Source organism: Puma concolor, chromosome A2, assembly GCF_028749965.1.
Source record: "Puma concolor isolate L17-30 chromosome A2, mPumCon1.1.hap2, whole genome shotgun sequence".
Taxonomy (NCBI): Eukaryota; Metazoa; Chordata; class Mammalia; order Carnivora; family Felidae; genus Puma; species Puma concolor.
Genome location: NC_141668.1, coordinates 136,164,956 through 136,175,208, shown reverse-complemented (window position 1 = coordinate 136,175,208; position 10,253 = coordinate 136,164,956). Strand labels below are relative to the sequence as shown.

Genomic DNA, 10,253 nt, shown 5'->3' with positions numbered 1-10,253 from the left:
CAAGGGGTCTACCCTCATGACCCGATCGCCTCCCAAGGGCCCCACCTCCGATTCCATCACAATGGGGATTTAGGCCTCAACATGTAAACTTCAAGGGGATATAAACATCCAGTTTATAGCACTTACTATGTGTACACAGTGTGTTAGGTGCTCAGGATAATGGTGAACAGACACAGGTGCTGCCCTTAGGAAGCTTGTTATCACAGGGGAGGCCTGTTCATCCAATAACCAAATGGAAAAATTTAACCATAGCGAGAAGCAGAGAAAGGTGGAGGAAACAGTGAAATTGGAGGCTTTAGGAAGGAAATAACCTAATTGGAGAAGTCAGGAAGGCCTCTGTGGTTGAACTGAGACCCAAAGTATGACAAAGTGCTCACTTGACAATAGTAGAGAAAAGGAGGGTGGACCCCCCAGGTAGATGGAACAGCACGTGCCCAAGTTCTGAGGTAGAAGATAGCATGGCATATTCAAAGAAGACAATGGAAGCCCATGTAGCTGGAGCTTAGAAAAGAAGCAGGAGTGTAACACAGGATGACGCAAAAGGGGGGCAGACCTTGCTGGGCTCGGTTGGCTCTATCACAGATGTTGATCTTGAGTCTAAGCCTTTACACCTAATCTCGTCTTTGTCTTTTTTTTTATTAAAAAAAATTTTTAATGTTTATTTATTTTAGAGAGAGAAAGGGAGTGCGAGCAGGGGAGGGGCAAGAGAGAGAGGGAGACACAGAATCGGAAACAGGATCCAGGTTCTGAGCTGTCAGCACAGAGCCCGACGTGCGGCTCAAACCCGTGAACCATGAGATCGTGACTGGAGCCAAAGTCAGACACTTAAGCGACTGAGCCACCCAGGTGCTCCTCTGATCTTTTTTCTAATACCCATTGTAATAAGGTAATCACTTCAATTGTTGGGACAACTTAGACTGTCACTAGCCCATCTTCAATTTTTTAAGCCAGCCAAGAATTACCATGGAACCTTCTCCTTGGGTTTTGAGAACAGCTACTCTCAATTCGGGATCTGCATCTTGAGCCGCTGGTGAGATTTACAGCAAATTAGGTGATAAGACCTCCTTCCCCAATTCCTGGTGATTCTGTTTGCATAGACCTAGGGTGGGCACAGCCACCTTTATCTTTTAAACCTTCTCCTAGTCAATCTGATGGTCAACAAAGGCTGGAAATTCAGAAATTCAGTTTTGTGCTTCACCCCTTTATTTATTGATGTCAATCTCGGCAGAATAGACGATATTACCAGTCATTTTTGGAAATCAGCTAATGGGGAAGGTTTACAGCAAGATTTTCCTCTTTTTTTTAAAGTTTATTTATTTTGGGGGGGCACACAAGATTGTGAGCAGAAGAGGGTCAGAGAGAGTGGGGGGAAGAGAGGGAGAATTCCCAAGCAGGCTCTGCCCTGTCAGAATGGAGCCTAATGAGGGGCTCAGATTCTTGAACCATAAGATCATGACCTGAGCCAAAGTCAAGAGTCAGATTCTTAACCAACCTAGCTACCCATGCGCCCCATAATTTTCCTCCCCTGATGTCAGTGGGCTTTGTGATATTTCAGTTTTTGAAGTTTCTGTGGTCATCTATATCAAGACTATTTCTCTACATTCATTTCCGTTCTTTTGCTTTCCTCAAAAAATTCTGATTCTCTTTAAGTTGGTGTTTGCTTTTACTTTGAAACCGAACTCAAGCAGTTCTTACAACAAGCTCAGTAAGTCTCGCATTTTCAGATCGTGCTGTTTTTATCTTGTTTCTCATTCTGTAAGAACTTACTATCGTTCAACTACTTTCTTGCAGTCGGTATTATTTATACTTTCTGAACACTTCAGAAGTAAGACAAAGATGTTTCCTCTCAGACTAAATTAGTTCCTCGGACCTGGAGATTGCTTTCCCTGTCCTTATCTGTTAGTCTGTTTCCGTCCGTTATATAGACTGAGGTATCTGCTCTTGCTGTAGACTGCCCTGGAGAGCCGGTGCCCACAGTCCCCGATAAACAAAGCACAAGCCAAATAATACAACTCTCTTGGCCGCGGCCGGAGGTGGACACCAGTTCTGGCAGAGGCACTTACATACTCCGTGCAGGAATTTGAAACACGGGTCCAACATATCTAATTAGTTAGTTTGGGCTACTTGAAGTGAGAGGCCATGCAGAAATGGGACTGGGTGGGGCTATAAATACCAATGGCCAAATAGTACGTATGTCATCTGCTGAGCAGATGTTGGAGGAGCGCAAGTCAAGGGAATGGAATACAATGGAAAGGACAGGAAGGGCCAGAAAAGGAGAAATTGAAGGGGATTGTAGCAGTGATGGAAAATCTGGGAGCTGAAGAGTGGAATGGATAGAAAGGGCGACAAAAAGACAGAGGAAGGGAGGAAAACACACAAAAGGGAGATTGACAGAAAGAAGACTGTAGAAGAGACAATGGGGCAGAGAGACACAGGGGATAGAAATGATGATACAGAGAGAAGTGGGCCAGGGAGAAGGAGATGTGCAGGAGGATGAGGACACAGAGAAATTGCTTTTACTGGGAAGAGTTGTATCCTGCCATGCGTCCTTCCAATTCTCTTTCGTGTCCCTGAATTCACTATCGGATTAGTGGTTAGATCCGCCCCCCTCATTTTTCTTCTAAGTGTTACTTATCTTTTTTCCTTCCCTCTTTCATTAGAAGTTTCGTTTGGAAGTTTATTCAGAAGTTTTATTTTATTTCTTTTGATTCTTTGAAATGCCCCGCTAGCTCGGTAATTTGCTTTTTAACTGTTTTGAAAGACTTTTAGACTCACATAGTTCCAAAAACAGGACAGAGAATTCTCATTACCCCTTGCCCAACTTCCCCCAGTGATAACCTCTTAAGGGGCCATAGCACAATTGGTAAAACCAGGAGCCTGACATTGGTGTAATACTGTTAACCATAGATCTTATTTAGATCTCATGCCCTGCTTTTTTTTTTTAAGTGTATAGATCAGTGGAATTTTATCACATGTATAGATTTCTATAACCACTACCAAGATCTGTCAAATCTTTTTTTTAAATTTTTTTTTTTAATTTTTTTTTTCAACGTTTATTTATTTTTGGGACAGAGACAGAGCATGAACGGGGGAGGGGCAGAGAGAGAGGGAGACACAGAATCGGAAACAGGCTCCAGGCTCTGAGCCATCAGCCCAGAGCCTGACGCGGGGCTCGAACTCACGGACTGCAAGATCGTGACCTGGCTGAAGTCGGACGCTTAACCGACTGCGCCACCCAGGCGCCCCTGTCAAATCTTTTTTTAAAGGTAGTACATTCATATGGCTAAAAAATCAAAATGATATTAAAAGGTATTCAATGAAACATTTAAATCCCAACTCTACTTCCCCATTCATCTTGTTTCCTGCCTTATAAATGGTCACCTTCACTAGTCTGTGTTTTCCTTCCATTCATCCTTCTTTAAAATGTAAAGCAAAACATTTATTGCAGAGAGAGCGAGAGAAAGAGAGAGTGAGCAGGGTAGAGGCAGAGAGAGAGGGAGACACAGAATCCGAAGCAGGCTCCAGGCTCTGAGCTGTCAGCACAGAGCCTGATGTGGGGTTCCAACTCATAGGCCATGAGATCATGAACTGAGCCGAAGTCGGAAGCTCCACCGACTGAGCCACCCAGGTGCCCCAATATGTATGTATTTTAATGTATATCCTCTTTATATAAAAGGTAAATTATTTATGTAAACTATTCTGCCCCTTGCTGTGTTCACTTAATATATGTTGGAGATCAGTTCATATCCTCACACTGAGAGTTCCTTGCTTCTTTTCAAGTGCACAGTGTCCCATTGTATTAACTCTGTACCTTTAATTCACTTACACAATCTCTGAGTGGCTTTCTTTGCCAAAAAGCATGCCACAATATATACCACAAAACAAGAGCCTTAGGGTAAGTTCAAGAGAAGCTTGCCAAATGTGCACAATAAACTGGGGCCGCTCTATCAAAGGCTGAGGGGCAAAGTAGCCACGTGGCTGGGAGCAGAAAAAGAAGAATTAAAAGCAGTACACCTCTGCAAGACTGAAAGGATGGATTTTTTTTTAATCAAAGAGAACACCACCTGAACTACTTGAGATAACGGGGTCATCACTGAATTAAAAACTGACATTGGAGACTCAGCAGCACTCTGCAAATTGTCAGAAGTCTGTCAGATGACGGACAGTGCTTATGTGGAAAAGCAAGAAAGAACATCACCTAACTGTCTAAACCGAGTTGAAAGAAAGATTGCTCCAGAATGATAGCATTAATTAAATGTACATATTTTAGAGATCAACTTTTCTGCTAAGCTTATTCAACTTCATATTCTTAGTTCAGTTTATTCTACTTCCTTTTGTTAACAACTTATTTGCTTTATGTTTTCTGATAATCAGAAAGGCTTCAGAGTTTGTTCTATACTTTCTTTCAAGTGTGTGTGTGTGTGTGTGTGTGTGTGCATAAACACAAATGTAAGTCCAGTTAAGACATATTCAATCATCACTACCAGACATCAGATGTTTTCTTTTACCATAATTGAAAAGGAGGTGTAAATATTCTGAGTTGGAGTTTGAATGGCCAAGGTAATGATTATCTTAGACTTCCACTCATCAGTAAAAATACTGGAAATACTAGAAAAAAAAAAATACTAGAGCACTGAGCCCAGTACTCTTTCACTGCCTTAGAGATTCCAAGAATTCCTCAGAAAAGCCATTAAATTCAGTAAAGAATTTTTTAGCGTCTTTTATGCATCAGGCATTAGACATATGTCCAAGGGAGAATTTCCTACTCAAAGAGTCCCCTGGTCTCTCATATAAAAATCTACCACGACTGGGGTGCCTGGCCAGCTCAGTCAATAGAGCGTATAACTCTTGATCTCAGGTTGTGAGTTCAAGCCCAACACTGGATGTAGAACTTAATTTAAAACGTGTGTGTGTGTGTGTGTGTGTGTACACACACACACACACACACATGACTTCTTCTTGCAGAACATTTCCGAATAATAGCTAACTGCTTTGAAAAATGAGTGGAGTTTATGTGATGATGGGTGACAATGGCAATGAGATTTCTCGGGCACTTATATATCACAATTTCCATTTTTTTCTTAGCGTTTTGAAAAATTTCTATCCTTTTATTCCTTTGTTTATGTTCATTTACACCCACACATGAAAATGAAAGTTCTAAGACCACAGAGTTCATCTGTTTTGTTCACTGTTGTATCCAAGTCAGGCACACAGGAGGGATGCTATGAACCCTTTTTGATGAATGGGACAGAGGTGACAGTCTAGCCTACAGGAAAGACCAGCTGGCCAGAAATCAGGGAGACCTGAATTCCCATCCCTGCCTTGATATTTCCTAACTATATAAATCAGCAAGGGTGTTAAGCTTCAGTTTCTCCAGTTATAAAGTGAGACTCGCGATTCAGTCCCCAAATTCAGATTCTAGAGTCAGAACACCTAAGTTTTAGCCCAGCTCTATGACTTACGTGCTGTGTATGACTTTGGGCAAGCTACGTAGACCTTTGAACCTCAGTTTTCTCATTTGCAAAATAGGAAAAACACAAATGATCTACTTCATCAGGTTGTTGGGAGAACTTTATTTCCGCTTCACAATATGTAGTAGGTACATAATAAATGATCAGTAAATATTAGCCACTTCTATTCCCAGTACTACTGTGGGAAACAAGTGAGACAGTGAAGGAAAGTAATTTCTCTTTATAAAAAGCTGTACAGGGGGTGCCTGGGTGGCTCAGTCAGTTAAGCGGCTGACTTTGGCCCAGGTCATGATCTCACGTTTCGTGGGTTTGAGCCCCGCCTCGGGCTCGGTGCTGACAGCTCAGAGCCTGGAGCCTGTTTCTGATTCTGTGTCTTCCTCTCTCTCTGGATTAACACACACTGTCTCTCTCTCTCTCTCTCTCTCTCTCTCTCTCTCTCTCTCTCTCTCAAAAATATATAAACATTAAAAAAAAAAGAAAAAAGGCTATACAGGTATAGACTTCCAGATTGCCAAGTTACCTGCTTCAGAGACATGCATTTGTGTTCCAGCAGGAAGCTCAGTGCTTTTAACCAAATTTATGGACAAAATGGAAATCCTTCGAAATGCTGGCATACTGACAGATGAGATTTTTGAGAAAAGGAGCTTTTGATTGACCTGAACTGAATGCTGAAAAATTTGCCATTACTCTGTCTAAAGAGGGGACAAGAAAAATGCCTTTTGGTCCAATTCTTCTGGTTATGGGAATTCTGTGGAAGAATTAAAAATATGTCACAAACAGGCAAAATTCTTAAAGGAAGCTACAGGGTTGCTGACATAAATTTGAAAAGCAGCTAAAAAAAAAAACCAATCCTTCCCCTTACTGAAATTTTTTTTTAAAAAAAGCAAAACTAAAACATTTTATTGCCCTGTGTTTCCCTGGATGTATACTCACTAGAATTTCAAATATTAGGTCTGCACCTGTAATACAGTACTTTCTTAAGAAAGGTAGACATAATATTAGTGGAAAATTAAAGTGTACAGTTTTATCCACAAAAAATAAGGCAGAGCCACTTTGAAATGATAGAAATCAGAAATTGGATACTCAAATATGGCAAAATGAAGGTTTGTAAAAGTATTCTAACCATGTTTTCATCCTATCGCATATTGAAGTAGAAGATATTCGGGGAGCCTGGGTGGCCTCAGTCGGCTAAGAGTCAGACTTCTGCTCAGGTCATGATCTTGCGGTTCATGGGTTCGAACCCTACGTCAGGCTCTGTGCTGACAGCTCAGAGCCTGGAGCCTGCTTCGGATTCTTTGTCTCCCTCTCTGCCCTTTCCCTGCTCATGCTCTGTCTGTCTCTCTCAAAAAATAAATAAACATTAAAAAAATTTTAAGGAAGCCAAAGTATGGAAGGAGCCCAAATGTCCATCGAGGGATGAACGGGTAAAGAAAATGTGGTGTGTATATATATATATATATATATATATATATATATATATATATATACAATGGAGTATTGCTCAGCAGTCAAAAAGAATGAAATCTTGTCATTTGCAACTACGTGGATGGAACTGGAGGGTATTATGCTAAGTGAAATTGGTCAGTCAGAGAAAGACAAAAATCATATGACTTTACTCATATGAGGACTTTAAGAGACAAAACAGATGAACATAAGGGAAGGGAAACAAAAAAATAAAAACAGGGAGGGGGACAAAACAGAAGAGACTCATAAATATGGAGAACAAACAGAGGGTTACTGGAGGGGTTGTGGGAAGGGGGTGGGGTAAATGGGGAAGGGGCATTAAGGAATCTACGCCTGAAATCATTGTTTCACTATATGCTAACCTATTTGGATATGAATTTTAAAAAATAAAAAATAAAATTAAAAAAAATGTTAGTAGAAGATATTCAATAGCTGTGTGATTTAAGTGATAGATACCTGATGCAAGTGTACATAAAGGAGAAGTTTGCCTTTAGAATAAACTCTTGCAGGGGCGCCTGGCTGGCTCAGTCGGTTAAGCGTCCGATTTGGGCTCAGGTCATGATCTCACGGTCCGCTGGTTCGAGCCCTGCGTCCGGCTCTGTGCTGACGGCTTGGAGCCTGCTTCGGAGCCTGCTTCGGAGGCTGTGTCTCCCTCTCTCTCTCTCTCTGCCCTCCCCCGCTTGTGCTTAGTCTCTTTCTCAAAAATAAATGAACATTAAAAAAAAAATTAAAAAAAAAAGAATAAACTGCAAAATTCAAATACAGCCAAGTTTTACTTGTAAAATCCCAAGTCAGTATAAGCAAATACCTAACCATAGAGAAGAAATCTTTTGAAGTTTTCTTTATATGTGGACTGAGGTAAAAGGTCTTCCCGTTAATCGTTTTATCTTTCTGTTACAGCTAATTTTTTCCATATGTAACTCTTTCCTAAATGGTATGAATGAGGGGTGGGATTCAGATCTGCAACATTTCCTATGCCCCCTCCAGATACTGGGATGTGCATGTAGGCTGAGGATAATGCCTTGTTCCCAGGATTTGTACTAATAAAGGAGTGACAACCATTACTGTGGTACTCAGGAAGTAAGATAAAGCTTCTAAAGCCCTATCCCACTTTATTCTTTTCAAACAGCCACTGAAATGTAATAGACAGATACTTTATTACGTACAGAGGTCGAAGAGAACCTTGGCAAGCCCACAGTGTTAAAATAGAGAACCAAGAAGGTACATTTCCTTTTGATGCTAATGAGTTATTTGGTTAGTCCGTAAGAGGAAGTAAAAGTGAAGTTATTGTGGGAAAAGTTTGCTAAGGAAGGTTTATTTGGTTGCTTGGTTGGGTAGTTTCATTTGTTTTGTGTGTTTGGCAGGCCAGGCAAAGAGCCATTGGAGTAGATCACATAACTACATAGTCGCTAATCCCTTTGAGGATGTGTCCATTTTGCCCCGCCCCGTAGAACACAAAGGAATAAAACTAGAATTCAAAAGACTCCATGAGTTCCCTAGGACTGCCAAAACAAAGTATCATAAACTAGGTGGTTTAACACAACAGAGATTCATTCTCCTAACTTTCTGAAGGCCAGAAATGTCAGCAGAGCCACGCTCCCTCTGAGACTCTGGATACCATTTTTTCTTGTCTCTGACTTTCAGCTGTAGCCATCAATTGGTGACATTGCTTGGCATAGAGTAGCGTGAGTCCATTCTCTGTCTCTGTCATCACATGGTGGTTTTCCTGTGTGTCTGTTTCTTCTGGCACTTGTCTTTTTTAACGTTTATTTATTTATTCTGAGAGAGAGAACGTGCGTGTGCATACAGGGGTGTGGGGCAGAAAGAGTGGGAGAGAGAGAATCCCAAACAGGGTCTACACTGTCAGCACAGAGCTCCCTGCAGGGCTTGATCCCATGAACTGTGAGATCATGACTTGAGCCGAAACCAAGAGTCGTATGCTTAACCAACTGAGCTGCCCAGGTGCCCTTGACTTTCCTCTTTTTATAAGGACACCAGTCATATTGGATTAGAGCCTACTCCAATGGCCTCATCTTTACTTGATTATATCTGCCAAGATGCTATTCCTAAGTAAAGTCACATTCACAAACTCACCACCTGCCAAGTTAGGACCTCAGCATATTTTGGGGAGGGGGAGGGGTAGGTAGCATCCAACCCCTAACAAAGACTTAGGGAAAAGGGAAATCCCTTGAAAGCATAATTTTCGAAAAGAAAAATAGTAGGCACTTTAGATCCCTGGGAAATATAGAAATAACTAATAAATCCTCTAGCTAGAGCACATAATTACAAGGATTCTTGAGACGGAGTGTGGTGAGGGAGTAGAAGAAGGTGCCTTTTGCTTCTGAAGGGTTTACAAGTATCACCAGCAAAAGAACAGAGGTAAAATTATGAAAATTGACAGGTGTGAGTCGAGTGATTAAGAACGCAAGAGCCAGAAAGGCCGATTCACGTGTTGCACCACCACTTACTACCCGTTGGAACTGGAACATGTTAGATAATGTCTCCATGCCTCAGTCTCCTCATATAAATGGAGATAATAATAGCACAAGACAGTTGTGAGTATTAAATTGTAAAGAGAAGGGGCGCCTGGGTGGCGCAGTCGGTTAAGCGTCCGACTTCAGCTCAGGTCACGATCTCGCGGTCCGTGAGTCCGAGCCCCGCGTCGGGCTCTGGGCTGATGGCTCGGAGCCTGGAGCCTGTTTCCGATTCTGTGTCTCTGCCTATCTCTGCGACTTCCTCCCTCCTTTCTCTCTCTCTCTCTCTCTCTCTCTCTCTCAAAGATTAATAAAAATTAAAAAAAAAAAAGAGGGAACACTGTGATTTCATATAGGGACTTGATGCCTGAAGATGTTCTTGCAGAGAAAATACAAACCAGTGATCTTTAGATTCTAATAAAACAATCCGACCGTTGGGTCATGACTTATACTTAGTGGTTGCCTTTCTTTGAAGTTGTATTTCATTGTACCTCATTTTTACTGGGTGTTTTTTCTTCCCAGTGGATTCAGTGCTTGGAAATCACAAGTAACTATTTGGGTTTGACTTTGCCAAAAATGTCATTAAATAACAACAATTATCAGATTGCTATTACCTTTGAAACATGCAAGAATTACATGAGTTTAGTTTGCCTGAGTTTAGTTTGCCTGAGTTTAGTTTTTGAACTTGTAGAAACACTCTTTAACTCAAACATCCAGTGTGTGTGTGTGTGTGTGTGTGTGTGTGTGTGTGTGTGTGTGTGTGTGTTCAAACGTATATGCTGTCAAAAACATGTTTTGATGGAACAGTTTAAATTTGGTCTCATACAAATTAACAAAATTTCCC

General features: G+C 41.3%; 1 protein-coding gene across 2 annotated transcripts in view; it reads left to right on the top strand.

Annotated features, from left to right (window-relative positions):
* TAFA1 (TAFA chemokine like family member 1) overlaps positions 1–10,253 on the top strand; it is a 506,957-nt gene that overhangs the window by 279,215 nt on the left and 217,489 nt on the right. The gene's annotated exons all lie outside the window — the stretch shown is intronic.